Here is a 27,286-nt window from a genome sequence, read left to right as displayed (position 1 = left end):
AACCAGTCTTGGTGGTTCTGGTCCTTTGGGCCAAGGACTGATTTCGCTGTTTCCGTCACCATCTCTCTAAACCGAGTCCACTTCTGGGTTGGCCCACCGGTTAGTGGTCCGTTGCCAGACAGCTTCTCAACAAGGGTGGCCTGGAACTTGCAAAGATACAGCGGCTCTTGGAGTCCGGCGATGTTGAAAGCTGTTCTGATTAACTTAGGGCACTTGGAATGGTGGGGAGCAACACACAGCTTCAGTGTGGTGCGGACAAGCCTGTGTTCAGTCCAGCACTCTGCTCCTTGCGTGGCCCTGGTGACGAGGACATCCCGGATGTCTCGGCAACGTACTATAATGTAGTTGATAGTGTGCTAATGTTTGGATCTTGGGTGCATCCATATTGTCTTGTACTTATTCGCCAGCCTGAACACTGTGTTTGTGATGAGGAGGTCGTATTCTGCACATTTGCTAAGGAGCAAGAGGCCGTTGCTGTTCATATTGGCAATACTATGTTTGCCTAGAGCCCCTTCCCAGCGACTGTGGTCGCAGCCTACTCGGGCATTGAAGTCACCAAACAGGATTAATTTGTTGTTGGCAGGGACTGAGCACAGAACAGAGCTAAGGTTGGCGTAGAACTGTTCAATGGTCTTGTATTTGCTGGTCTTGGTTGGGGCATAAGCGCTAATGACTGTTACGTGACATTTGTGGCTGAGGGGCAGACGTAGCCACATAAGCCTTTTGTTGATTCCCACGGGCAGGTCGGAGAGTTGTTTCAGGAAGCTGGACTTGACTGCAAATCCAACTCCATGAATCCTCTCTTCATTTTGCACTTTTCCTTTCTGCTGGTGGTTTCAGTCAGGGATCCTTCCTCTGCAAGCCTGGTTTCACTTAGGGCTGCAATGTTGATGTTGTAGCGTGAAAGTTCCTTGGCAACAAGGGCTACTCTTCTTTGGGGTCTTGCTGAGTTCTCTCTGTCCATGAGTGTGCGGACGTTCCATGATCCTAACAGAAGTTTCTTTATTAGTAAGGATGTAAAAGGTTATGGGCTGGAGGCAGTAGAATGGGGATGAGAGAAAATAAATCAGCCATGATTCAGTCTTTGCTTCGATGTAACATTATGCAGACTGCCAGTAGATGGCAACCTTTACAATAGAATGGGAATCCAATCTAATTAGGGTCTTATCACAAATATAGAAATAATATTCCCTGTTCAGAGAAACTAAGGACCCCAGATCAAAATGGCAGCTGCACACCATTTTGTTTCAATAAAGAGACAGCGGGAGCTTGGACATAAAACTAGTTAAAGCTTAGAAACCGAAGCATTTGGCCAACAAACACAAGAGATTCTGCAGATGCTTTCCAAATGGTGCAATGGTACACCAGTGATCAGTATTGTTTTTTACCTGGAATTTGCTGATGACACAAAACTTAGCAAGGAGAGTAGAATGGCAGAACGGATGGGGAAGCAAGGAAGCACATGGCCCTGCAGAGTAGGCAATTGTATGTACAGTGCCTCACACAACCTTAGGGGAGTTTTGAGGTGTAAACTTAGAAAATATAGTAGCGAGAGTACACTAGTTCTCACTGCAATGTAATAATAACCACTTCTAATTTTAGTGATATTAATTGAAGGATAAATATTAGTAAATATGCTGATGTTAACGACCTTGTTCATCTCCTAAAATAGTACTATTGAATTTCAAACACTTACTTCAGAATTTCCATGTTTCCCCTAACACCCCATTCCCTATCCCACTCCCACATTTTTTCTCTCACTACTTTGAATATTTTCTGCTGATTGAAGGGCATTGACCTGAAACAATAGCCCATTCTGCCTTCAGAGGTGCAGCCAGATTACCTCCCATGCTTTTCTGCATAAAATGTTCATGTACCAAATCTGATCCCGAAACATGGATTTATAAAGACATGCACCATAATTTTACAGTGGAGAAAAAATATCTTCTGTCCATCATTTCTAAACTACGCAGTGTGAGAGCCACCTTCCAAATATGAGGGTGTGGAAGCTATCAATTGTTTCCATACAAATTTGCATGCTTTGTGAACTTCTCGGGTCATTGAAGTGCCAAGTTTTGAATTGAGCCTGGACTATGCTATCTTTGGACTATGAGTCCTGCCGAAGGGTGTCAGCCCGAAATGCCAACTGTACTTTTTTCCATAAATGCTGTCTGGCCTGCTGAGTTCCTCCAGCATTTTGTGTGTGTATGCTATCCCTGTGTCATGCTACCAGTTCCGTGTTCTGTGTGTAACTCTCCAGCAACGCAGAATGAAGCAATAAATCATCATACTGCATCACTCAGTTTTCAGAGCAGGTCAATCCGTCTCCTACAAGTTTGGCCTTTTGAAGACTTGCTATGAAAAAGAAGAATACCAACCACATTTGGTATAGAGAGAGATCACTAGCTTTCAGACGAGATATTAGATAAAGAACCTGCAAAAGATCTCATGGCGTTACTTTGAGAAAGAGAAGCTGAGCTCACCATGATCCCTTGCACTGTATTCCCTTCATAAACATATAAATGTAAGTAATCTTTTGGAATCTTAATTGATGATGAATTATCTTAACAGTGACTACATTTTATTTTGGCTGTAAGAATATCTTTAAATTTTAGATTACTTGATAAAAGGGAAATGGAGAGAAGTTTTATTGGAAAACTTTATTGCAGTCTGCGACTTACCAGAAACAAAGTTGGAAACAGAATTCATATTCAAAAGGAATATTTTTGTAAGGTATAGGAAATGGTGATTCTTGTACTGATTCTATGATTCTAGCTGGTTAACCATGAGATAACAGATTTTTAATGTAAATATTAAGTAGTTTTGTGGAAAGAAAAGGTCTCTATATTTCCTAGGCTTTTCTGTTTCCGATGGAAATGCAATCAAATTGGACGTCAGATTTTCAATGATTAATCTCATTCAGTTCTCCAGTTTTAGTGTTACATTCAAGGACTATCTTAACAAATGCATACTTAATGTACTTTTGATTTGGTGGGAACTGCACGGTGTGTCTTTAGAAAAAGGATCACTTATTAACTTGCAACAATGAGACTTTGCAATTATATTCTCCATTTGTAGAAAGTTTAGGCCAGTAAATTTGATTTTGCCTCATCATTTCCAGTGAATGCTGGGTAACATTTTTTAAACCTTGATTTCTTTTCATCAAAGATTTAAGAAGCGCTTAGCAATGTGCCTTTCCCTGTAATTTGTCAAGCTTTGATCCAGATTTTGAGTCACTCCATATGATATCATTGTCCATGCATCCCTCCCCACTGATCTCCCTCCTCACACTTACCCTGTAAGTGAGACGAGTGCTACACCTGCTCCCTCACCACCACTCAGGGCCCCAAAACGTTCTTCCAGGTGAGGCAACACTTTACCTGCCAGGTCATCTATTGTATCCAGTGCTTCAGGGGCGGCCTCCTCTACTTCAATGAGACCTGACATACATTGGGAGATCATATTGTCGAGCATCTTCTCTCCGTCTGCTACAAAAATTTCTTGCTGCCCACTCATTTCAATTCCACTTCCCTTTCCCATTCTAACATGTCAGTCCATGGCTACTGTCATAATGAGGATACACTCAGGTTGGAGGAGCAACACCTCATATTCTGTCTGGATAGCCTCCAACCTGATGGCATGATCATCGATTTCCCTAACTTCTGGTAATTTCTCTGCCCTTTCTCCTTCCCTCTTTTTCCATTCCACATTCTGAATCCCTTCTTTAACCTCCTCCTCTCCTCAACCGTCCATCAAATCCCTCTGGTACCTCTCCTCCTCCCCTTTCTCCTATGGTCTACCGTCTGCTCCTATCAGATTTCTTCTTCAGCCCTTTGTCTCTTCCACCTATCACCTTCCAGCTTCTCACCTCAATCCCCTATACCACCTACATTCCTGGTTTCACCTATTACCTGCCATCTTGTTCACCTTTCTGTCTCCCACCTTCTTATTCTGTCTTCTTCCCCCCAACAAATGTTGCCTGAACTGTTGAGTTCCTCCTGGATTTTGTGTGTGTTGTTCTGGATTTCCAGCAACAGCAGAATCTTGTGCTTAAGTTCTTGTTTGACTGCAAGGCCATTTTAGGTCAGCTTGAAAGGGGATTTATGAATATATGGACCTCAGCTCAATATCTTTATTTTTTTCTTTGAAAAGTGTTTCTTATAGAAAATTTCCATGTAAACATTTATGGATCTATGCTGCGCATAATTCAATGAAATGCCAATCTTGTTTACAATTCACTTATCAGTACTGATCCCAGAAAGAAATATTTGCATTCCTTAACGCTGTGAAAGGCAGTTTATTGCCAAACAAGTGCAGCTGTAACTCAGTGTTTTAAAACACATAAATCTCAGAAACAATTGCACAAACAGAACCCATCAAGCTACTGTAGTACAACTGAGCAGTGACAATTGAGAAATAACTAACAGCTTGGAGGACTCCCATATGCTTATTCAAATACTTCAATGTGATCTGAGAAAGCCAAAGATTCTTGATTTAACATGCCATCAGGCAGACAACCTTCCAGAGTCTGCAAAACGCCCACTAATTTGTCAGCCTAGATTAGAATGTCGTTGATCAAAGATGGAAGCAATTCCATTGATTGTGCATCTATCAGCCTTCTGAAAATTTTTTAATTAGTTTCACTCACTTGGTCTTCCTCATATAAAAAGAGGTTTAATTCTCTTTCAATGGTTCTCATTTCACCTCACTTTGCCCTTTAACCCTTTGCTGCCCGTGCATGTGCCTTTTAAACGTTGTAACTGTACCAGATTTTACCACTTTGGCAGTTTGTTCCATATATGCACCACCTTCTGTGTGGAAGACCTTGCCCTTCAGGGCCAAATAGACAAAACTTTGCCCAGCTCCATCTATGTTATGCATAATCTTGATCCCCTCACTCTCTGTAGGACAGAAATGGTTAATCTTGGCAAATCAGGTATTACCAGGCAACTAAAGCCTTGTATACCTGGAAACATTTAGGTAAATCATCTTAACCATCACTCCAAAGTCTTCATGACCTTTAAAGTGTGGTGACCAGAACTGGACGTAACATGCTAGCTAAATTTTTATTAGCATTTTCTAACAGCTTAGTGTTTCTTTTTTTTGTCTTCTGTACCTTTGTCTTTAAAGCCAACAATTCCAGGTGGTATGTTTCATAATTTTATCAGCTTGGCCTCATACATACAATCCTGCCTTTGTCTTTCATTCAGATTATCAAGAATGACGATTGAACCCACACATTTCTGATTTGGGTGGTGGCAGTGTTACCTGAATCCTGTAGATTCTTTTTAAAGATGAGAAAATAATGTTTTACAACTTTAGTACCTGGCAAAACAATACTAAAAACTTTAACTGCAAAAGAAAGTTCTTGGATAAATTCTAAACTGATCCAGTTTCCCCAAAACTACTTACCATATAGATGTTTGTAATGGATTACTCATTAAATGTCCTTTTGAAAAATCATTCTAATTCTAAGAACTGGGTAAATACCTGCTCTTTGCGATCACAAATGTCAATGATTTATGTAACGTGGTTAGGTTCAAGGCTCTTTGTCCCACATACAATATACCAACTGTAATAAAGTAAATCCTTTCATATAGCACACTTAACACAAGTAATCCGTCAACAGAAAAAAACCAGCATATTTTCGTTAAAAGTCCAATTGACCTTCCCTTGGCATGTATTAAAAAATGTGTCTAAATTGCTGGCTTACTTTGCAAAATAGTTGCTTGCAATCTAGAAACATAGAAAACCTACAGCACAATACAGGCCCTTCAGCCCACAAAGCTGTGCCAAGCATGTCTTTACCTTAGAAATTACCTAGGGTAGAACAACAACAAACTTTCAAACAAGATCTAAAGACTTTCCAGGATTCTATGGATAAGACTGATTTAGTAGTCAAACAGCAACAAACTCTAATCGCAACTTTGCAAGAGGATGCTCAGAAGCGAGACTTGATAATCGAAAAACTGGAGCAGAAATTATCTTCGACGATTAAACAGGTGGAAACACTTAAAGCCAAGAGTGTTGACTTTGAAAATCGGTCCAGAAGACAGAACTTACGCATACTTGGTCTTCCGGAAGGTATCGAACAAGGGGACCCCTCGAAGTATTTTGCTCAACTTTTAAAGGATGTGTTCCCTTCTGTATTCCCAGACAGTCCTCCGTTATTTGATCGCGCCCACAGAATTATGCGCTGATCATCAAGTTCTTCATCTAAACCACCGGTTGTAATTGTTCGATTTCAAAATGTGCATGTCAAAGAGCAACTTATTTGTGTGGCTCGGTGTTTAGGGATGGTTAAATTTAAAGATTTCCAATTCCGATTAATGGAGGATTTTAGCTCAGAAGTAATGAAGGCAAGGCTCCTTTTTAAACCTCTGATGTCCGAATGTTATGAGAAAAATCTAAAACCGGCACTTTTATACCCTGCGAAGCTTAGAATCTCGCCTCCGAATGCACCACAGTGTGTTTTTCTCTCCACATCTGAAGCTCGAAGCTTTCTGGATGAGAATTATCCTACTGCTTTGGACTCTCGTTTCTAATAAATGAGTGATTTTGATCGTTACAAGTTAGTTTTTGTTTCCAAAACCTGATTTTGTTTCTGGCTATTGGTGTAGGTTTATTCTGCATTTTATATTCTAATTAAAGTTTTTTTTTCGACGTACTAATCTTTTTAATTTACTTACTGCTACATCTTCTGATCCTATGTCACTGATAGGAAGAGCTAAGGAGAGACAATAGCACCCATCGGTGACTCCTTTGCTTGCACCTTTGGAAACAGCTCTATTTCTATCTTTAGTATTTCTATTTTTCCCTTTCAGGGTTCCTTTGAAGACCCTGACCTGGAGTTACACGCTGGCTGCTGGCTGTGTGCCGAGAGACCCGAGTTCTTTGGGCACAGAGCTCGGAAAAAGCGACACAACGGGCTTTTAACACTGTTAATCAGCGAGTCATCTGTTATGTCTCCCTCTTGCTTAATAGGGAGAGAGAGAGAGAGAGCCTGTGGTATGTCAAATTACAGGGTGAATGAGTAGTCTTTGGGGTACTGCAAGTCTGTGTCTTTGCTGAAGCTTTGCCGCACGCGTGAGTGCTCGGTGGGGGGCCCCGATGCTTTCTTTTGCTGGTGGGGATGGGTGGGGGGGGTCATTGTTTTGCTGCCACTTACACATGGGAGGGGGAGTTGTGGGGGCTTTGGGGTTCTAACATTTAACTGTCATTCATTCTTTGAGGGCACTCCTCTGTTTTCGAGGATGGTTGTGAAGAAAAGGAATTTCAGGATGTATATTGTATGCATTTCTCTGACATTATATGTACCTTTGAACCCCCTTTCTAAAGATTTGATTTCATTTTTACCAATAGAGCCACCCCTCCCCCTCTGTCTACCTGTCTGTCTTTTTGATACAGTGTGTATCCTTAGATATTCAGCTCTCAACTATAATTTTCTTTTGGTCACGACTGAATGATGCCCACAATGTCATTCCTGCCAATCTTGAATTATGCGACAAGATCATCTGCCTTATTTTGTATACTATGTGCATTCAAATATAACACCTCAGTCCTTTATTCACCACCCTTCTTCTCAGTTTTGACCCCATGTTACGTGAAGTTAAATTCGAAACTTTCTGGTTTTTTTTCTTTATTCTGGAGACATCAGTAACCTCTTCTGCCCCCTCCTTTCTTTTTACTTTATCCGTGCTTCTCCAACCTGTTGAACCCAGCCCTCTTAATATTTACTTTCAACTCTTATCCAGAGCCTAGCAATGTGATTCACCAGGATGCTGTCCTAGCAGGTTAAGGTGGAGCGTTACCTACTGGAACAGCTCCCTCCTTCCCCAGTACTGGTGCCAATGTACCACAAATTCAAACCTGCTTTACCAATCTTTGAGCTGCACATTTAACTCTCTGATCTTATTAACCCTTTGCCAATTTGCTCCTGGATCAAGTAACAATCCAGAGATATTATCTTTCTGGTGTCCTTTGATTATTGAAAAGCCCAGATAAAGTGGATGTGGATAGACGAGTTTCTATAATTGGTGAGCCTAGGACCAGAGGTTGCAGCCTTAGAATAAAGGGGTACCCATTTAGAACAGTGAAGAGAAAGAATTTCTTGAGCCAGAGGATGATGAATCTGTGGAATGCATTGCCGTGGATGGCTGTGGAGGCTAAGTCATCGGGTTTACTTAAACTGGAGCTTGATGGGTTCTTGATTAGCAGAAGGATGAAGTTGAGAGGGATAATAAATCAGCTATGATGGAATGGTGGAGCAGACCTGATGGGATGGATGGCCTAATTCTGCTCCTATGTCTTGTGCCTAGCTGCTCAGACTTCCTCAGCAGGACCTCTTTCCTCTGAAACACATCATCCTCCACAACTTCCATCATCTCCAATGGGATCCTACCACTAAATATTTCTTTAACTCCCCCCCCCCCAGGGATTGCTCCCTCTGTGATTTCTTTGTGCATTTGTCCCTCCCCACTAATCTCCCTGCAAGTAGTCTAAGTGCTGTACCTGCCCATATACTCCTACTTCACCTCCATTAGAGGCACCAAAGAGTCCTTCCAGGTGAGGCAACTCCTCACCTGCAAATCTGCTGGGGTCATCTGTTGTGTCCAGTGCTCTCAATGCAGCCTCCTCTACATTAGTGAGACCTGTCGTAAACTGGACGATCGCTTCGTTGAGCACCTCCTCTCTATCCAAACATTTTAATTCCAATTTCCATTCCCGTTCTGTCATGTTGGTCTATGGCCTTCTCTGGGTAGCCTCCAACATGATGGCATGAATATTGACTTTCCTTTCTGGTGAAAAAAATACCCCCCACTCCTCTTTCTCTATTCCCCACTCTGACTTTTCACCGTTCCTCACCTACCTATCACTTCCCCTGGTCCCCTCCTCCTTCCCTTTCTCCTATGGTCCACTCTCCTCTCCTGTCAGATTCCTTCTTCTCCAGCTCTTGTCCTTTCCCAACCACCTGGCTTCATCTATCACCTTCTTTCCCCTCCTCCCACCTTTTTATTCTTAGTCCTGAAAAAAGGTCTTGGCCTGAAATGTCGACTGCTTCCATAGATGCTGTCTGATCTGCTGAGTTCGTCCAGCTTTTTGTGTCCTCTTTCCTTGTTCATCTTATGTCATTGGTACCCACATGAAGTGGATCTTTCCCCTACCATTCCAAATATGTCTGTAAGCCAGATTATATGCCCCTTTCTCAGGCATCAGGTAGGCAACTCAGCCTTTGGAACCCTTGATCCGCTCGACAGAGAATTGCATCTATTCTCCTAACTAAGCTATCAGCAGTTACAGCTACATTTCTCTTCTCTCCTTTTTGTTTCCAATTTTCCACCTCAACTGTTTCCTGCTAGAGCTCCCCCGAGCTAGAAAATAGACTACATTCTTTTCTAGTTGCTTATATCATTGAAAAGTTGCCCGTGAATCAAACAGGCTTCTACAAAGCAATATCAAGCTTATTGCAGATTTGTCTCTGGTCAATGTTCACTCAATGATTTTGCTAATCCTCTGATTCGGTTGGAAAGGAGCCCAGACTCAAATCAGGATTCTAAGAAAGTGCTGCCAGGTACAAGGAGTTACTAACAAAGACTGTAAACTTGTCAGGTTACCACCATAAAATACATAAACATCATGTGATTTTCAGTGTTTCTTCCTTCAAATGGAATACTGTCTTACCTTGCATGTGTAGGGCTCTCAGTACCAGTAACAGTGGTGTTAACTGTTCAGGCTAACAAAATGGCTTCTCTGTAATGTTATTTATTGCTGTAATGGGTTTCTGTAGCTGGAATTATGTTAAATTGGTTAAAATTATGAAGTTGCAATTATTTACTCGCCTTTGGTGTATTGTCTGGTATTTGTGTTGCGAGCGTGTACTGGGGGGGGGGCATTACACTGTATTTACACCAAAGTATTGCACTGTTGGCGGGGTGTTGGCAATTCACCCTAGGTGAACAGGGGTAAATTGGGGGCACGGATGCTACACATGTGAAAGATTTCACCTGTCGGAATGCAGCAAGCTGTTGCACCAGAATCCTTCCATAAGCAACACTGTTCCCACTTATATTGAGCAGAAGATGAACATAGACCCATACATTCATTGCTCATTAGTACATTAAGCACATAACTTCTCATTTCTTTCTTTATCACCTAGATCCCTCCACGATTGTTTGAGAATTATAATATGTGGGCAAGAAGTAATGACTGAATTTAATCAGTTCTTAGCAGAGCAATTTAGAAAAAGAATGAAGAATCAAATGGGGACCAACTAATTGTTGCTGAAAATGCTCAAAAATGCCTCAGAACTGTGGCATCCATCATTAAGGACCCCCATCATCCAGGCCATGCCTTGTTCTCATTGCTACCATCAGGAATGAGGTACAGAAGGCTTAAAGCACACACTTGATGATTCAGGAACAGCTTTTTCCCCTCTGCCATCCAGTTTCTGAATGGGCATACAACCCATGAAAACTATCTCACTAACTTTTTAATTTCTATTTTGCACTGCTTATTTAATTGAAATAATATACACATATACTTACTGTAATCCACGTTTTTTCTTCTATTATGTATTGCATTGTACTGCTGCCGTAAAGACAACAAATTTCATGACATATGCTGGTGATATTAAACCTGATTCTGATTCTAAATGTGACAGGATCCTACTGTTGCATGAGAATAATTTGTCCTTCAAGTTTCCTCATATTAGACAAGTCTCACTGAGTTTACTTTGCAACAACAGGTTTAGGAATTTGCCTCACATAAAGCTGTTGATAAATCTGCTCCTCCGGATAAATTTAGCAGTTAACAAGTTAAATTTCTACCAGATTCAGTAGTAGCATATTGACTGGGTTTACAGCTGGCAGTAAGTTAAAATGCAATACGTTGGAGTGTGTAAGTTCAGACCTGTGAATGTAGAGGAAACAGCCCCAGGATAGCTCTGCCAATGTTATTTTAAATCCAAGGAAATCATAAAGCTGTGTGAGGAAAGGTGATGCAGTACTTTGTTTTTATGATGTGCAATCTGTAGAACAGGAAGTTGGTTTCATGATTAGGTTATTTCCATATCTACTTACATCATAGAAGAGAGCCATTTTGGCCCATCAGTTCTACGCTAGGTCACGGAGCAATCCCATCCCCCCAGTAATTATCCCTGCAGCTTATCCTCCACCGACTCACTTCAACATCTCTCAGAGTCTGGGGCTCCATCTGAACCTCCTTCACCTCCAATGATCCTTTGATATCAAATATTTTGCTGAGGTTATAATGTTAATTGCTTTTGATCTATAAATTATAAGCTGCAGGTTTGAGTATTAGAAACAATTTATTTAGGATCCCAAGGAAGGTGTGTAATTCTTTCTAACTGCAGAAATTACAGTTTTTACATGTGTGTGTTGTGTTTCTGTTGCTCCAGAAAGAAAGTGAAATTGCAGCAGAAATGGTCATTCCAGCATTTATTAGTAATGTTCCATCGTGTTACCTTTCTTAAATGCACTACTTATTTAATTTAAATCTACTGTATATATTTCTTATTGTAATTTATAGATTTTTTAATGTGTACTGCTGCTGCAAAACAATAAATTTTACAACATATGCCAGTGACAATAAACCTGATTCTGACTCATCAAAATTTATTCAACGTAAAGGGAAGCAGTGTTAATCTAGTATATTGTCTGATTTCCACGATTCATGGTAGATTTGACATTCATTAGGAGCTTGATCTGTGTCTTAACATATACCACATCTAGGGGATTTGTGTACATTTTTCAGATTCGGGACCTAATCCCCGGTTCGGGAGATTTACAACAGAACCCTGAACATAATGTAATTCTAAGTTAAATCCATTGGCATTTCTAGAAATGGATCAAGACTATTTGAAAAATTGCAAAGTATTTGTGGTGAACTACATATACCTGTCTGGACACGCCCCCCCACTGACTGCTCCTGTGGCTCCTCCCACGGACCCCGATATAAAGGCAATTGGAGACACAGCCCTGGTCTCAGTCTCCAGGATGTAGTGTGGTGGTCAATTGCTGCTTGTCTTTCTTCCAGCCAATAAAAGCCTATATCTCGCCTCATGTCTCCGAGAGTTATTAATGGTGCATCAGTATTACATTATAGATTTTTGTAATGTTTGTATTTGTCTACACAGGATATCTTTCATTCTTTCTATGATGTGGCTAGTGTTTTTCCAGCCAATTTTCCTTGGTGAGTGCTATTCCTGTCATGAAGCTATTCCCATGGAATGGTTAATTAGTCAATTCCAAGACTTCCACTGGCAATAATGAAGTTGGTGATATACACCTCCAATATAGGAAGTTGTGTATTTTGGAAGTGGTAGGGTTCTCTGTGATTCCAACCCTGATCCTTTCCAGTGGCAAAGATCATCAGTTTCGAAGGTGAATTTGGAGTTCCTGTGGTGGCTCATGCTGATGGTATGGGGTGCACTCACAGCCCAGGTTCTTAATGCCTCCCAACCATATTAATTACATTCTTTTGCAATTTGATTCACACACTGGCAAAGCAAGATGGTGGACTGAAGGCCAATCAAGCTTTAACCTGGAGAATGTCAAGCTTACTGAGTTCAGATAATGGGAGAGTATTCACTCCCCTCTTATGCTTTGCAGGTGATGGAAGGGCTTCGGTCTGTCTGGAGGTGAGTCACTTGCCTCAGAGTACCAAACCTCCGATCTGACCCCTAAAGACTCAGCCTTTAGCTGACTGGTTCAGTTACGTTATTGGTCAATGGTAGCCACTTCAGGGATTCAACAAAGGTCATTCCCTTGAACGTAAAGGGAATGCTGCTATTGGAAATAGTCACAGTCATATTGAGGATTTCTTTACTAATCAATGCTAGCACTCTATGTAAAAATAGCCATCCACAGGAAGAACTAGTTGTTAATTTACTTCCCATATCAGGATGAGTGAATACTGATTTCACTTTGAGGGGGAGGTAAGAGATTCCTTACTCCATTACAGTCAGAAAATCAATTACATCAAATAGTGGTCCCACGTTCGAATCCGGCTGGCTCCTTGTACGCTTCCCATCCATGCTAGGTTGAGTGGTGAGCTGGCAACTCAGCCTCATAAAAAAAAAGACAAATACTAAAGAAATGGCAAGGTTGCAAGGTTGCCTGATGTGCCACAAGCAGAGAGGAACAACAACAAAATCTCTATGTCTAGCGTGACGAAAGCTGGTGGACATAGGGTGAATTTTGGTTTGATCAGATTTGTGATCAGTTCAGCTATTTTTGTGATTGCAAGCACAGCCAGAAATGAAAGCTTTCTCCACTTTTACTACGACGTCTTGCAATAGCTGTCTGTACATGAGATTATGTTTTAAGGAGAAGAGGGTTTGGGAACTGCTGGTTTGAAAGGGCTGCATCAACTAAAACAGGAAATCATTGTCTTAATCGTTTTTGCTGTCTGCTTTAAAGAAAATATCAGCAGCTATTCAAAAGGTGCAGAACTCTCATTAGTTCAGGTAGGGTGAAAAATGACTGCAGTAATATGGCATTTATATTTTAAATGCATTTTATTTGGTTTTGTGTTGTTTTGGTGCCTGGAAAATCTTTTTTAAAAGAGATTTTTTTAAACAAAGGAAAAGGTTTTTGACATTTTTGATATGTTATTTTATGGAGTGAACTAATATTGGTTCAGTCTCTTCTTTTTGTGGAAGAAATATCACAGCTAACAATGCATTTAATGCAAGCAAAATATGTGGCTCTACTGCCATAAATCATTCATGATTCAGGGCATTGAAAGAGTGTTTGTAGTGTGAACAATGTGTGGTGTTAGAAATATGTTTTGGTCCATACAGGATCTGACTAGTTTGTAATAATTAATAATGAACATGCCTGGAACTGCTAAACGCACACGGAACAAGTTGCTACAAAAATGTTTAACTTGCACTTAGGTATAATTAGAATTAATCAACAGTTTTTATTTTGCTATTAACTCACTGGGAATGCAAAGGAGTTGGTATCACAATATCTCTGGCCAAAAACTCCCTTTCTTTCTGTAATTAAGAGTGGTAATTGCTACATTATTTTTAATATTTGGATAGCACCTACCTAATGATCTTCATGTGATTCTTAAATAAAAGTAGCATATCTGTTATGAAAACAAATAACTCTGTCTTAGAAAGTGTACTGTAAGTCAATGAAAAACGTAGAAATCAAATGCATAACACATTTAAAATTTAACATTATACAACATTTTGGGTTTGTGTTTCAATCAGACTTGAAGTACTGAAGATACTACCACTGCAGTGGAGATACAGGTAACGAATCTTAAGGGGAATTTGTTTCCTTGAATTGCTATGGCTTTTGGTATGAAATAGGGAAAGCACTTTATTTCATTGTGTAGGATCAGAGATAAAGATTTATTGATTTTTGTATTCTGAGTCAGTAAAAAGAGAGTGATTAAGAGAATATTTTTCCATACGTAATTGCCATAGAAGCCTTTTGGCTTTTTGAATGAAAGATTAGAAATATATTTGTTGCAATAAGATTTTTGGTTAGGAAGTAATGTTTGGGATTGGATATCTCAAGCAATGTTGCATTCACAGACACGCTTGGTAAATTATCACCTTCTGTATTTCAGAATTCTGTAACTTTCTATTTTTGAGTGTGTTTTGCTTGGCATTCATCCATCCCTATCCCTATTATTTTGTTTTACATTATTTTTAATCTGAAAAGTTTTAACATACTTTAAGTAAATGTATTATTTATGTTTTTAAAGATATATTTTTAAAGTTTTAAATCTTTTTAAATACCCCTTACTATCAGAGAGCTTTAAGCAAGCCAGCATCAGTGGGGATAGAATTTGTCCAAGTCGCCTGAAAGCTCTCGGGGCATTTTGGGACAGAGCCACCAGATACACAGCCTGAATGGTGCTTACCATTTGGAATCCACTCACTGCTGATTGAAACCTGTCTGGTGTGGGAGATTAGCACTCCGAGGAAGTAAATCTGTACAGATAAGGCCCAGGCTAGAAGGCAGTACCCAAGACAATCCAGCCTCGTACACTATGTCAGTTGAAGATAGTGAACGAGACTTCAATTCCCTGAAGTACCTACCCTTAGTAATTAATGGTGTTTGCTCCAAATAAACACAGCCCCAGCTCTCACTTGAAGACATTGAAGAAATGAGCATCCTTTGGATGTGACAGCATCATGTTCACTGGGAGCAAAATACTATTAAGATCTAACCCAGAGTTGCTTTGCACAGTTTAAATTTATGACCTATAATTCTTTCCACCTGTCTTATGAAATCTTAAATTATATCCTATTATAATTATAACCTACAATCAGATCTCCTTTTAGTCTAAGAATTTAGTAAATAAGAGATTGCTCAGAGCGATTTTTGGGTTTAGGACATGTACATTTAGAAGTTGAATTTAGAAGTTGAACAAAATATATTTTGTAGATTAATTTGGAGTGCAGCTCTGAACAATGGGTTCCTAAAGGCAATGAATGCCAGACCAGACAATGCTGATTAAAATTCATTTGGATGTCTGTGGTGTGGATGTGAATCAGGAGCTGACCCAAGGTGAAGGCAAATCGGTCACGGGACTCAGGTGCTAAAGGGAGCCTCCAAGTTCCATTAGTGATATCCAGGACTGAAAAAACATGATGTTCTGGAGACAGGCCATTCAGGATTGTTGCAGGGCTTGCCACGATGTGATGCAATCTCAGGATGGGCTTAAGGGTGGTATAGTCTGTTGTTAATGGATTTGATTCATTGGGCTTCTTTACTCACCATAATTAGCTGCCACAGTCTCCCTCAGAATCCAAAGGTATTCTTGTTCCTTCACTTTACCCTGAATAGGAGTCAATACATCAGTTTATATAGGGTACTGCTTATGGGGTTTGTACAGGCCCCCCTCTATTTTAACTGGGTTTATCTTTACTCGACCACAATCTCGCATGTGTCTAGCCCACACTGCTGGGTACTGCTGGCTCCAGTCTCTAATGATTGGAGCAGTTGTATCTATGCTAGCCAGGTTGTGTACTCTCTTGGTTATACATGTTCGCTGCCCCTGACTTGTCCTTATTATTTCTGCCTTTCCCGAATCTATAACAACTCTTGCTTCCCTTAGGACATCTATTCCAAGGATAATGCCCTCATTATTTGGTCATACCCAGAAATACACTGGAAGCTGCACTCCGTCGATTTCTAGTATTTGCGACTTGCTTCTTTCTGCATTCACTGTTCCCACCACACACCCGTAATATAAATAGCCTGTCCAGTTGTTGGCAAGGGTAGGTCAGTAACTGATACCGATACCCCAGTGTGCTCTAACATATCACATTGTAAGCCCCCTAACAATGCTGTTGTCTATATCCACAGGTCACCAGCGCTGGCAGAGGGGGCCACCACTACATATTTGTTTTGACCTGGGAGCCGCCTACTACCTCTGTGAAATGATCGACAGTCAGATTGGTCAGACTGGGCGCCAATGGGGTGAGAGATTGTGTGTCTGCTGTGACGTTCAGCTATTTTTCTTTCCTCTCTTTTGGCCTCCAACCATGTCCCAACAGGCCACACCTGCAGAACATCAACCCCTTTACCCTCCCTCGTCTATTCCAGCAGTTCCCTGCTTCATGCTCTGGTCCAGCTGCATCCACTACAGCCACTTTACTCTATCTCTTGTACTTTCTTTGGTCTATCTCACTGACCCACAAAACTATCGCAAAGTAGGTCGACTCTACCGTTATCCCTAAATCTAAAACTTCCTGGTGAGCTGAACTCAGGCCTTCCTTCATGTTTTTCAGGAAGACTTGATCATTCCTCCCTGGATGATCCGACACGGAATACTTGTCTTACGCTCGGTATTTACGTTCTGCATAATCCATGGTTGTCCCCTCAGCTCTTTGAATCACTGCGATTATTGTTCCCCAGGAACTCTCACCTGCCCCAGTCACTGCCTCACTTCCCCTTTAAAAGAACGATAACTTTCTTCATTGCTGGTGTTCCTGGTAGTTGCCCATGTACCATCCCATACCCCCTGTGCCACACTGTCCCACATATTCCTCAGGCACCTCACCTTTACCAACACGTGTATACCTTTAGGATGCATCTGGTGAAATTCAACCTTTTCCTTGAGTTTGCGCCAGAATTTTGAATTCCCACAGGTGACCTTAAGTGAGGGCAACCCTGACAAAATGCTGTTTCTCCCCGGGGGTGAGGGCTAAAGAATGGTAGTAATCAGAATCACGGGCTGGCTCGGATCATCAGGTTCTCGGCCTGACCTTGCCTGACCTTTATAGCTGCCATCCTGACAGGTATATCTGGGTAAAACCTTTGCCTGAAATATCTTCACACTACTTCCCATACTGCGCAAAACATAAATGATAGGTATCCGCTAAACAGTGCATACTTAACTCTATGCAAAGAGCTTGAGCCATTCTTGATTACTCAGTTGACTCATGTTGGAATCCTTCCTGAATCCTTAGCATCATTCTCTGTGAGAGAAGATCTAGCATAAGGAAAGGATAGTTTTATATCTGTAGCATATGTATAAAAATGTGATGACACCACATGATGACTAGAAGATGTCACCTAGTCAGCTTGGATTGGCAACAACGTCGCCTCCACAATCACCATCAGCACAGGTGCACTACAACGCTATGTGCTTAACTCACTGTTCTACTCACTGTATTCCTTTGACTGTAAAGCTAAACACAGCTCCAGTGCCATATACAAGTTTGCTGACAACAACTATTGTTTTTGACTAAATAAAACATGGTGACAAATTTCATGTAGGAATATGATTGAAAATCTGGCTGAATGGTGCCACAACAGCAACAGCTCACTGAATGTCAGCAAAACCAAAAAAAAAGATCATTGGTTACAGGAGGAGGAAGCCAGAGGAATCAGTCTTCATTGGGAGTGGAGAGGGTCAGTGACTTTGAATTCCTGGGAATTATCATTTCAAAGGATCTGTCCTGGGACCAGCACATAAGAGCCATTACAAAGAAAGCATGACAGTGCCTCTACTTTCTTTGAGGTCTGAGCATATTCAACATGTTACCTAAAACTTGGACAGCCGAGAGTACCCTGACTGGTTGCACCACAGCATGGTGCAACTCCCATAAATGGAAAAACCTACAAAAATTAGTGGATACAGCCTGGTCCATTACAGAAAAAGCCCTCCCCGCCATTGAACATATCTGCAAGGAGCACAGCAACAAGAAAACAGCATCCACCATCAGGGACTCCCCCCCACCAATGAGACCATGTTTTCTTCTCATTGCTGACATCAGGAGACTTGGGTCCTACATCACCAGGTTCGGGAACAGTTATTTCCCTTCAACCATCAGGCACATGAACCAGTGTGGATAACTTCACTCGCCTGAACATGGAATTGATTCCACAACCTATGGACTCACTTTCAATGATTCTAGCACTCAATTTCTCAATATTATTTATTACTTACAGTATTTTTTTGTATTTTCGCATTTTCTCGGCTTTGGCACATTGGTTGTCCGTTCATCCTTGTATGTAGTTTTTCATTTATTCTATTGTGTTTCTTTGAATCTCCTGTAAATGCCTTCAAGCAAATAAACCTCAGATTAGTATATGGCAAAATATACCATTACTTTGACATATTTTATCACATTGTGTGCATATATGCAATCTGACCAGAACCACAAGTGAGACAGTCACATCTTGCAGATCTCTCCACGTTTCTCACTTATTATACTGTTCCTTCTGGGTGTTACTTCCCTGGAGACAAGAGACATACAAGGGCAGTGGAAGCAAAATTAAAAGAAAAATTGAATATGTCTTAAGTAACAAAGCCAACTTTTACGTTAAGTGGCATGGGGAGATTCTGAAAACTCCGGATGAAACTGGTAATTACAGACTGCAGACATAGGATATGAGGTCAGGTGAACATAGTGGAAATAAAATGTTGTGCATACTGATTGCTGATTATATGCACCATTTCTATTGGGAACAGTGCAAAGTGGAAGTTCAGACACAATCTGGCTGCAACAACAGCATTGGCCTGTCAATTCTTGTTTAGAATGGGTGGAGACATTCTACCAGGCAAACAGTGTTGCTAAAATTGAAGATGAAACTGCAGTTGTGCCTGCTCAAAGAAAATCCATACCAGAGCTTAAGAAATCAATCTTACAGTAATGGATTTGGATACAGGAGCTTCTTTGGCACAACTTCTGGTGGCATAGAAAGCTAAAGCTGCTTTATTAAATAAGGTGATAGAGAGGCTGCTGCATCACATCAATTCAACACCTTCAGAGACTGTCAAAATTCAGAATTAAGATGAGTGCATCAATGATTACACAGCCATGTTGAAGCACTTGCTTTAAGACAGTAATTTTGGTATCTTTCAGAAAGGAATGCTGTGAGAAAGTGGATGTGCTGAAACTTTTGAAAAACATTAGGGTAGATAAGTCCCTGGGGCCAGATGTGATAAATACCAGGCTACTACAGGAAGCGATGGAAGAGATTACTGTGCTTTTGGCAATAATCTTATGATTTCACTGGCCACAGGAGTAGTATCAGATGATTGGAGGGTGGCAAATATCATTCCTTTGTTCAAGAAAGAGAGCAAGGATAATCCTGGCAATTATAATCCAATCAGTTTTACTTCCGTAGTGGGAAAATTATTCAAGACGATTCTTAGATTCATGAATTTTAAGCATTTGGCAAAACATAGTCTGATTAGGGATAGTCAGCATGGTTTTTTGAGGGGCAGGAGACGCCTCATGAGTCTGACTGTCCTGGGCAGACAGGTTGAAAAACCTCACTGGGAGGAGTAAAGGAGGAGGGTCAACAATGCTAGGTGCGACCCCCAGAATGTGCATGCTCTCAAATCCTTTTGTTCCCAGACCTGGAATACCCGGTGCTGCTGTGTATACCCTACTGGCTGCCCAGGGAGTTCACGGCTGTTATCACCACAGCGGTGTACATTCTGCCGCAGGCTGATCCTGACCTGGCTCTCTAGGAACTGTACGAGACCATCAACACGCTGGAGACCGCACACCCAGAGGCTGCCTTCATCGTCGCCTGTGACTTTAATCAAGCGTCGCTGACGGAAGTCTCAATACACTTGACCACTGTTACCTTCCCTTCCGCAATGCTTGCAAGCTCTCCTTTGCCCAGCTTTTGGAAAATCAGATCACTTTGTTAAAAGCTGAAACCAGAGGCGGCTATAGTTAAAGCCATCGGCCTCCATTCTGCAGGACTGCTTCGATGACATTGACCGGAGTATTTTCCATGATGAGGACGACCCCAAGTTCACTGATGGAGTCACGTGCTTTATCCGGACGTGCATCGACGACGTTGTCCCCCAGAAGTCGGTCAGGGTCTTCCTGAACCAGAAACCCTGGATCAATAGTTCCTTGCGAGCATCGAGTTTACATCGCTGGAGATCAACTAGAGCTCAAGAGAAGCAGCTCTGATCGGCACAAAGCTATCAAGGCTGAGAAACAACAATATAAGGAGAAGATTTAAGTCAAGATTCACAATAATAGCACACGTGACTTGTGGCGAGGTCTGCATACCATCACAGACTTCAAAGCCAAACGTTGTTGTACCGCCAACATCGCGGCCTCTCTCCCAGATGAGCTCAATCGCTTTTACGCTTGGTTCGATGTCGCTAACTCTGAGCCTCTGAGGAAAGCCACCGCTACAACCTACAACCTGGTCATCTCTGAGGCTGAGGTACGCACATGTTTCCAACAAGTGGACAGTCGCAAAGCTGCGAGACGGGACGGCATCCCAGGGTGGGTACTCAGGCTGTGCGCAGCACAACTGGCAGGTGTGTTTACTGACATTTTTAATCTCTCCCTCTCCCAGTGTAGAGTGCCCTCCTGCTTCAAATTATCCACCATTGTCCCTGTTCCAAATAAGTCCAAGGTAACATGCCTGAACGACTAGCGTCATGTCACACTCAATAATAAGCAAATGCTTTAAGAGGCTGGTCAAGGACTACATCTGTAGTTTGCTAACACCCAAACTGGACCCCCTACAAATAACCTACAGACACAACTGATCGACAGACTACACAATAGCCACTGCTCTACGTACCGTCCTTGCACATCTGGAGAAGAAGGATGCTTATGTGAGAATGCTGTTCTTGCTCTACAGTTCAGCATTCAACACCATAGTTCCATCTGGGCTCGACAGGAAGCTCAGAAACCTCGGCCTCGACCCTGCCTTGTGCAGCTGGATCCTGACTTCCTGTCAGATCACCAGCAAGTGGTAAGAGTGGGCTCCCTCACCTACACACCTCTGACTCTCAACACAGGAGCCCCTCAGGGCTGTGTCCTAAGCCCCCTCCTTTACTCCCTGTATACCCGTGACTGTATCATCACCCACAGCTCCAATGCACTAATTAAATTTACCGATGACACTACAGTACACTGATTAGCCTTATCTCAAACAGTGGTGTCAAGAAAACAACCACTCCCTCAGTGTCGCAAAGACAAAGGAGCTGGTTGTGGATTACAGGAGGAATGGAGACAGGCTAACCCCTAACAACATCAATGGACCTGGGTTGAGAGGGTAAACAGCTTCGAGTTTCTCGGCATCCACATCACCGAAGACCTCACGTGGTATGTACACACCAGCTGTGTGGTGAAAAAGGCACACAGCGTCTCTTTCACCTCACAGTTGAGGAAGTTTGATTTGGGCCCCCGAATCCTAAGAACTTTCTACAGGGGCACAATTGAGAACATCCTGACTGGCTGCACCACTGCCTGGTATAGGAACTGTACCATCCTTAATTGCAGGACTCTGCAGAGAGTGGTGCAGACAGCCCAGCGCATCTGTAGTTGTGAACTTCCCATAATTCAGGAAATTTACAAGGACAGATGTGTAAAAAAGGACCCGATGGATCATTGGAGACCCAAGTCACCCCAACCACAATCTATTCCAGCTGCTACCATCCGGGAAGCAGTACCGCAGCATAAAAGCCAGGACCAACAAGCTCCGGGACAGCTTCTTCCACTAGGCCTTCAGACTGATGAACTTATGCTGATTTGGGTGTACTCTATATTACATTGACTGTTCTATTTATTATAAATTATTATAAATTACTTTGATTGCACATGGCACATCTAGATGAAGATGTAACATAAAGATCTTTATTCCTCATGAATATGAGGGATGTAAGAAATAAAGTCAATTCAATTCAAATTCAATTCAATGACTGAATTCTTTGAAGATGTGACTAAACACATTGGTGAAGGTAGAGCAGTGGATGTGGTATATACAGATTTTAGTAAGGCGCTTGATAAGGTTCTTCATGGTAGGCTCATTCAGGAAGTCAGGAGGCATGGGGCCCAGGGAACCTTTGCTGTGTTGTTTCAGAATTTGTTTACCTATAGGAGGCAATGGGTGGTTGTAGATGGAGCATTTTCTCCTCGGAGTTGGTGACCAGTAGTGTTTTGCACGGACCCCTTCTGGGAACCCTGCTCTTTGTGATTTTTTTATATAACTAAGTTTGGAGATGGCATGAAGTTTGGTAGTGTTATGGATAGTCTATTAGGTTGTCAAGGGTTACAATGGGACATTGATACGATGCAGAACTCAGCTGAGAAGTGGCAGATGGATTTCAACCCAGGGAAGTATGAGGTGATTCACTTTGGAAGGTTGGAATTGAAGGCAGTATTTTAGTAGAATGGAGGAACAGAGGGATCATGGTCCATTGGTCTCTGAAAGCTGCTGTACAAGTTGATAGGGTTGTTAAGAAAATGTAAGGTGTGTTGGCTTTCATTAGTAAGGGGATTGTGTTCAAGAGCCATGAGGTAATGTTGCAGCTCTATAATACCCTGGTTGGGTCTCACTTGGAATATTGTGTTCTGTTGCACTTGCCTCATTATAAGAAGGATGTGGAAACTTTAGAGAGAAGGTACAGGAGGTTTACCAGGATACTGTCTGGCTGAAAGAACATGTCTTGTGAGGAAAGCTGAGCAGCCTAGGGCTATTCTTTTTGAAGAGAAGGAGAATTAGAGGTGACTTGATAGCGGTGCACGGGAGGATAAGAGATGTAGATAGAGTGGACAGCCAGAGGTTTCCAGGGCAGAAATGGCTAATATGAGGAGGCATAATTTGTGATTGGAGAAAAGCATGGGGGGGGAGTGGGGGATGTTCTCAGAGGTAAGTTTATCTCACAGTGTGTGGTGGATGCATGGAATGCCCGTGTTCCAGACGTGGTGGTAGAAGCAGACACTTGAGGGGCACTTAAGTGACTTTTAGATAGGCAGATGGACATCTATGGAAGTTTATGTAAGAGGGAAGGGTTAGATTGATCTCAGGGCCTGTACTGTGCTGTAATGTTCTATATTCTGTGTTTAAAGTAGAATTTATTTTCACAAAAAATATAAATTAATTCTAAATGATTAAATTCTCAGGTTTCAAGCACTGAGATATACACATTTGGTTCCAATATGGTTGGAGAGGCTTATAAAGATGCCAAAGGATTTCATGCAGTGTATTCTACCAGTGTTAAGGCCAAATGGCAGCTGCAAAAATGGGAGTTCCATCATTAGTAATGAATCACGTGAGTGAATTAGTGTGAAATGTGAGATAGAAAAGGTGGCACTGATTTAATTGACATGGAATTTGACAGGTACATCAGCTTAGAGCAGAATATTTTATCTGTAAAAGATAAATTGTATAAACATAATGCACAGGCTGTCTCAGAATCACAGGTCAGAATAATGCAGCCAAGTAGATTTTTATTTTAAGGGCTACCAAATATCACAAGGAGAGTCTTGTACAACAGGCAGCAAGAAGCGTGAAGCTAAAGCAACTTGCAGATCAGAGAGATAATAAAGGAAAATGCAGTGATTTTCAAATTTAATTAAAAATTAATGTTCAATATGAGCATCAAAACAACTGCTTTCCGTTTGACTCTGGGAGGAAGGATGCCGACGGAAACGTTCACCTTGTGCCAACAGTGAGCAAGGGGGACTCTACCCCAGGTGGTAGGGGAGACATTACAATCATATTTGGGATCAAAATACCACGAGTTCTTATGAGACAGACAAGTCGCCTTGCTCGCTGACTAATACACTTGTTAGCCATTCTTGAACCCTTGTCCACAATTCCCACAACAGTGATTTCAAGATAGATGTGCAAGGCATCCTCCTGTTTCTTTGAGATTATGGTAGGCAATATTGAGTTTGCAAACATAATGCCATGGTACAAGCATAGAGAATGTAATACCTCCAGGCCAGGAAACATGATTCAAGTGAATGAGACCTCTAATCTCACAACAAGCCCCACTGGCACTGGAGTGAAGAGGCATATTACTGCATGATACTGATCATGTTGGGGGGGGGAGGTGCTCCACTATTGGACTCAATGGGGTGACAGATGTACTAACTCGCATCATTCAGCATTTCCCATACTTACAGTTGGTGCATATGTATAGCATTTTTCTTACTAGTGACAACTCAACAGCAGCAGTTCCATTGGGAATCAATAGCCATTTGCAATGTACTTCAATTTATTTACATAGAAATACAATAAATTAATAATGCATTCATTAATGAGCTATTGTTTAATATTGTTGAACTCTATATTATTGTGACATAATTACAGGACTTCCCAAAGGAGAAGATTGAGAAAGACTGTATTTCTTTGTGTTACACTGTGCTTTGTTAAGTGTGGTGCATGGATTCACAGACAAGCTGTATTTGAAATATGTTATATGATGCAAAGTAACATTTGAATTCTATTATAGCAGTATATTTTATTCACAATTAATTTCTAAAAATTACATTATTTTACACTTAAAAAACTTGTGATGATTGAAATTACGCTTTCCATTGTTGGGATAGAGGGGCAAAATTAACCATTGGTGTTCAGTAGTAATTGGAGTTTAAGTATTGACTCCTGATTAAAGTCAGCTCCACATTTCTGGCTTCATCAAAGGCAATGTAATAGAATATGTGGGAGACAGGTGCAATCAATAGCTGTGATATCCTGTCAAAAATGAGAGTGAATAGAGATGAATCTTCTCCTTCATTTCTCTCCATACTGACGTGTAGAGGCTTCAGATAAGGTAAACAAAGCAAGTTTTGAAAATCTGCACCGTACAACTGAATTACAGATTCTTGCAACACAGAAGTAGGGCATTCAGTACAACATGTCCACGTTTATGCTTATGCCTCTTCCAGTCTTAGTTTATCTAATCTTCTAATATATCCTTCTACTAGTTTCTCCCTCTTTAGATTCCCCTTAAGTGCATCTACACTCTTCATTCATCTAATCCAAGTTCCACTTCCTCTTCATTAACAATAATATGGGAAATAGAGGCAGCAGTAGGCTATAACATCCTTTGAGCTTCTCTATCAATCACAAGATCACTTCTCATTCCTTTATATTTCATTGAGTGTTGGTCCATTTGACTCGCTCTTTCCTCACAAATCCATGTTCAAAGAATTCGCTGCCAGTCAAGATTTGTATATCACCACTGACACAGTCTTTATCAGCAGCTGTATTAAGGACAGTGTACCAAAGATCAATTTGGGTTTTCCAAACTGGGAACCATGGATGAATTGGTAAATCTAGGACTGTAGTATTTAAATCAAATGACCAAGAAATCGAGATATAATCCTTGTAATGCCAAAAGACAATAACAAACTAAAATTGAGTACCAGGTTTGTCATCAGTTGTGTCAAAGCTTACATGATATAACAGTCCATGAAACAAAGTAGACAGCATTACCGACAATAGCATATTCCTTGTCAATGAGCAAAGATATTCTATGCACGTTTTGGACAGAGAGGTTTGGAACATTACCACCCATATCAACAGTGCTACTCGACCTAAAGTCACCTTTCCAGACATCAGATCAGTGTTCCGGAGAGTGAACCCGTGGGAAGCTCCTGGCCTGAATGGTGTCTCTGGCTGTGTCCTTAGATCCTATAGGTCAGCAGGTGGGGATATTTGCAGACGTTTTTAAACCTCTCCCTGAGGTTCTCACCTACTTTAAGAAGACACTATTATTTTGGTACGTAAGGAAAACAAGGTAATGTGTTTTAATGATTACTGTCCAGTGTCCTGATATCTACCACCATGAAGTGTTTTGAGAGGCTGCCTTAATGACTACAGCCCAGTGTTCTGACATCTACCATCATGAAGTGCTTCAAGAGGCTGGTCATGGCATGTATTAACTCCAGCCTCTCGGACAGCCTTGACCCTCTGCAGTTCACCTACAACAAAAACAGATCTAAAGCAGCCACCATCTCCCTGGCCCTGTATTCATCTCTGGAGCTTCTGGAGAGTAAAGACATCTCTTTTAGACTAAAATACTACCTTTTGAAGCAAATCTATTTCCAAACTCTTAGATGTGGAACTCAACACCTCCATTTGCAACTGGACCCTTGATTTCATGGCTAACCGACCAAAGTTAGTAAGGATAATCAGAAACACCTCCTCCACAATTATTCTCAACACTAGTGCCCCACAAAGTTGGATCCTCAGCTTCCTTATACTGTCAAAATGTTTGGATATGGTCCAAGTGCAGAAAGAGAGATACTGAAGTGGGTCAACAGTTCACTGACTTTAATGAGAACTTTTGCAGAAAAGAAAAGCAGTAAACACAAGGCTAACAGGGATGTTATCTAAAACACAAAAACTGAAAGTTAAATATCAATACTGCAGCTGGAAGCAGTAACTAAATAGTAAATGAATACCGCTCCTTTGCAGCGACTGTTGAAATGACAATCCTCTTTCCTGGACAAGGACAAATATAAGCAAGGAGCATAAACATTGCTGTGTTTTTTGTCAAGTTTTGACAAAACTAGAATGAAAAGTAGGGAGTTAAATACCACCATAATGAAACAGTAGTCAGCTGGAACGTGCATATTCACAAGTGCAGGGGTGTGTAGACCCCACAGCAGAGTCGGTGGTTGTGACATATATATTTGTAACTGTATGGTCAGATTCTGCTCTATCTCCATCTACAGGTTTGCAGATCCCACCTCTAATGGAATGTATGTCAAATAATAACACTGGACAACACATTTTTTCAAAAGTGTTGCTTTCCCCAGAATTGGTTTTCTTTTTGCTTATGGTAGACCACTTGAAGCTGAACACAAATATAAATTCAGACTACTTGTATCATGTAGGAATTTGGAGAAAGAAAAAAATTAACTTTTATTGAATAAAATGTGTTTAATTGCATAACAGTGCTGATGTTTTGCAATAGTTCAAATAAGCTAAAAATGTTTTGTTGATTATTTTCATCTGTGTTCAGTGGCTGATGTTTCTCACTTTAATGTCCGACAATAATCAGC

The 27,286-nt window shown here is 41.2% G+C and overlaps 1 protein-coding gene across 1 annotated transcript in view; it reads left to right on the top strand.

The window, feature by feature from the left end:
- The first annotated feature begins 2,064 nt into the window (after positions 1–2,064).
- Positions 2,065–27,286, top strand: part of LOC132393185 (uncharacterized) — a 70,255-nt gene continuing 45,033 nt past the window's right edge. Inside the window, exons 1-4 of the mRNA XM_059968122.1 lie at positions 2,065–2,524; positions 6,825–7,008; positions 14,243–14,284; positions 16,356–16,469. The gene's annotated coding sequence lies outside the window, so the exon portion shown is untranslated. The remainder of the gene's footprint in view (positions 2,525–6,824; positions 7,009–14,242; positions 14,285–16,355; positions 16,470–27,286) is intronic.

This window comes from Hypanus sabinus, chromosome 4 (genome assembly GCF_030144855.1).
Source record: "Hypanus sabinus isolate sHypSab1 chromosome 4, sHypSab1.hap1, whole genome shotgun sequence".
Classification (NCBI taxonomy): domain Eukaryota; kingdom Metazoa; phylum Chordata; class Chondrichthyes; order Myliobatiformes; family Dasyatidae; genus Hypanus; species Hypanus sabinus.
Note: the sequence above shows the minus strand (reverse complement) of the source record. Positions and strands in the feature narration are given on the sequence as shown.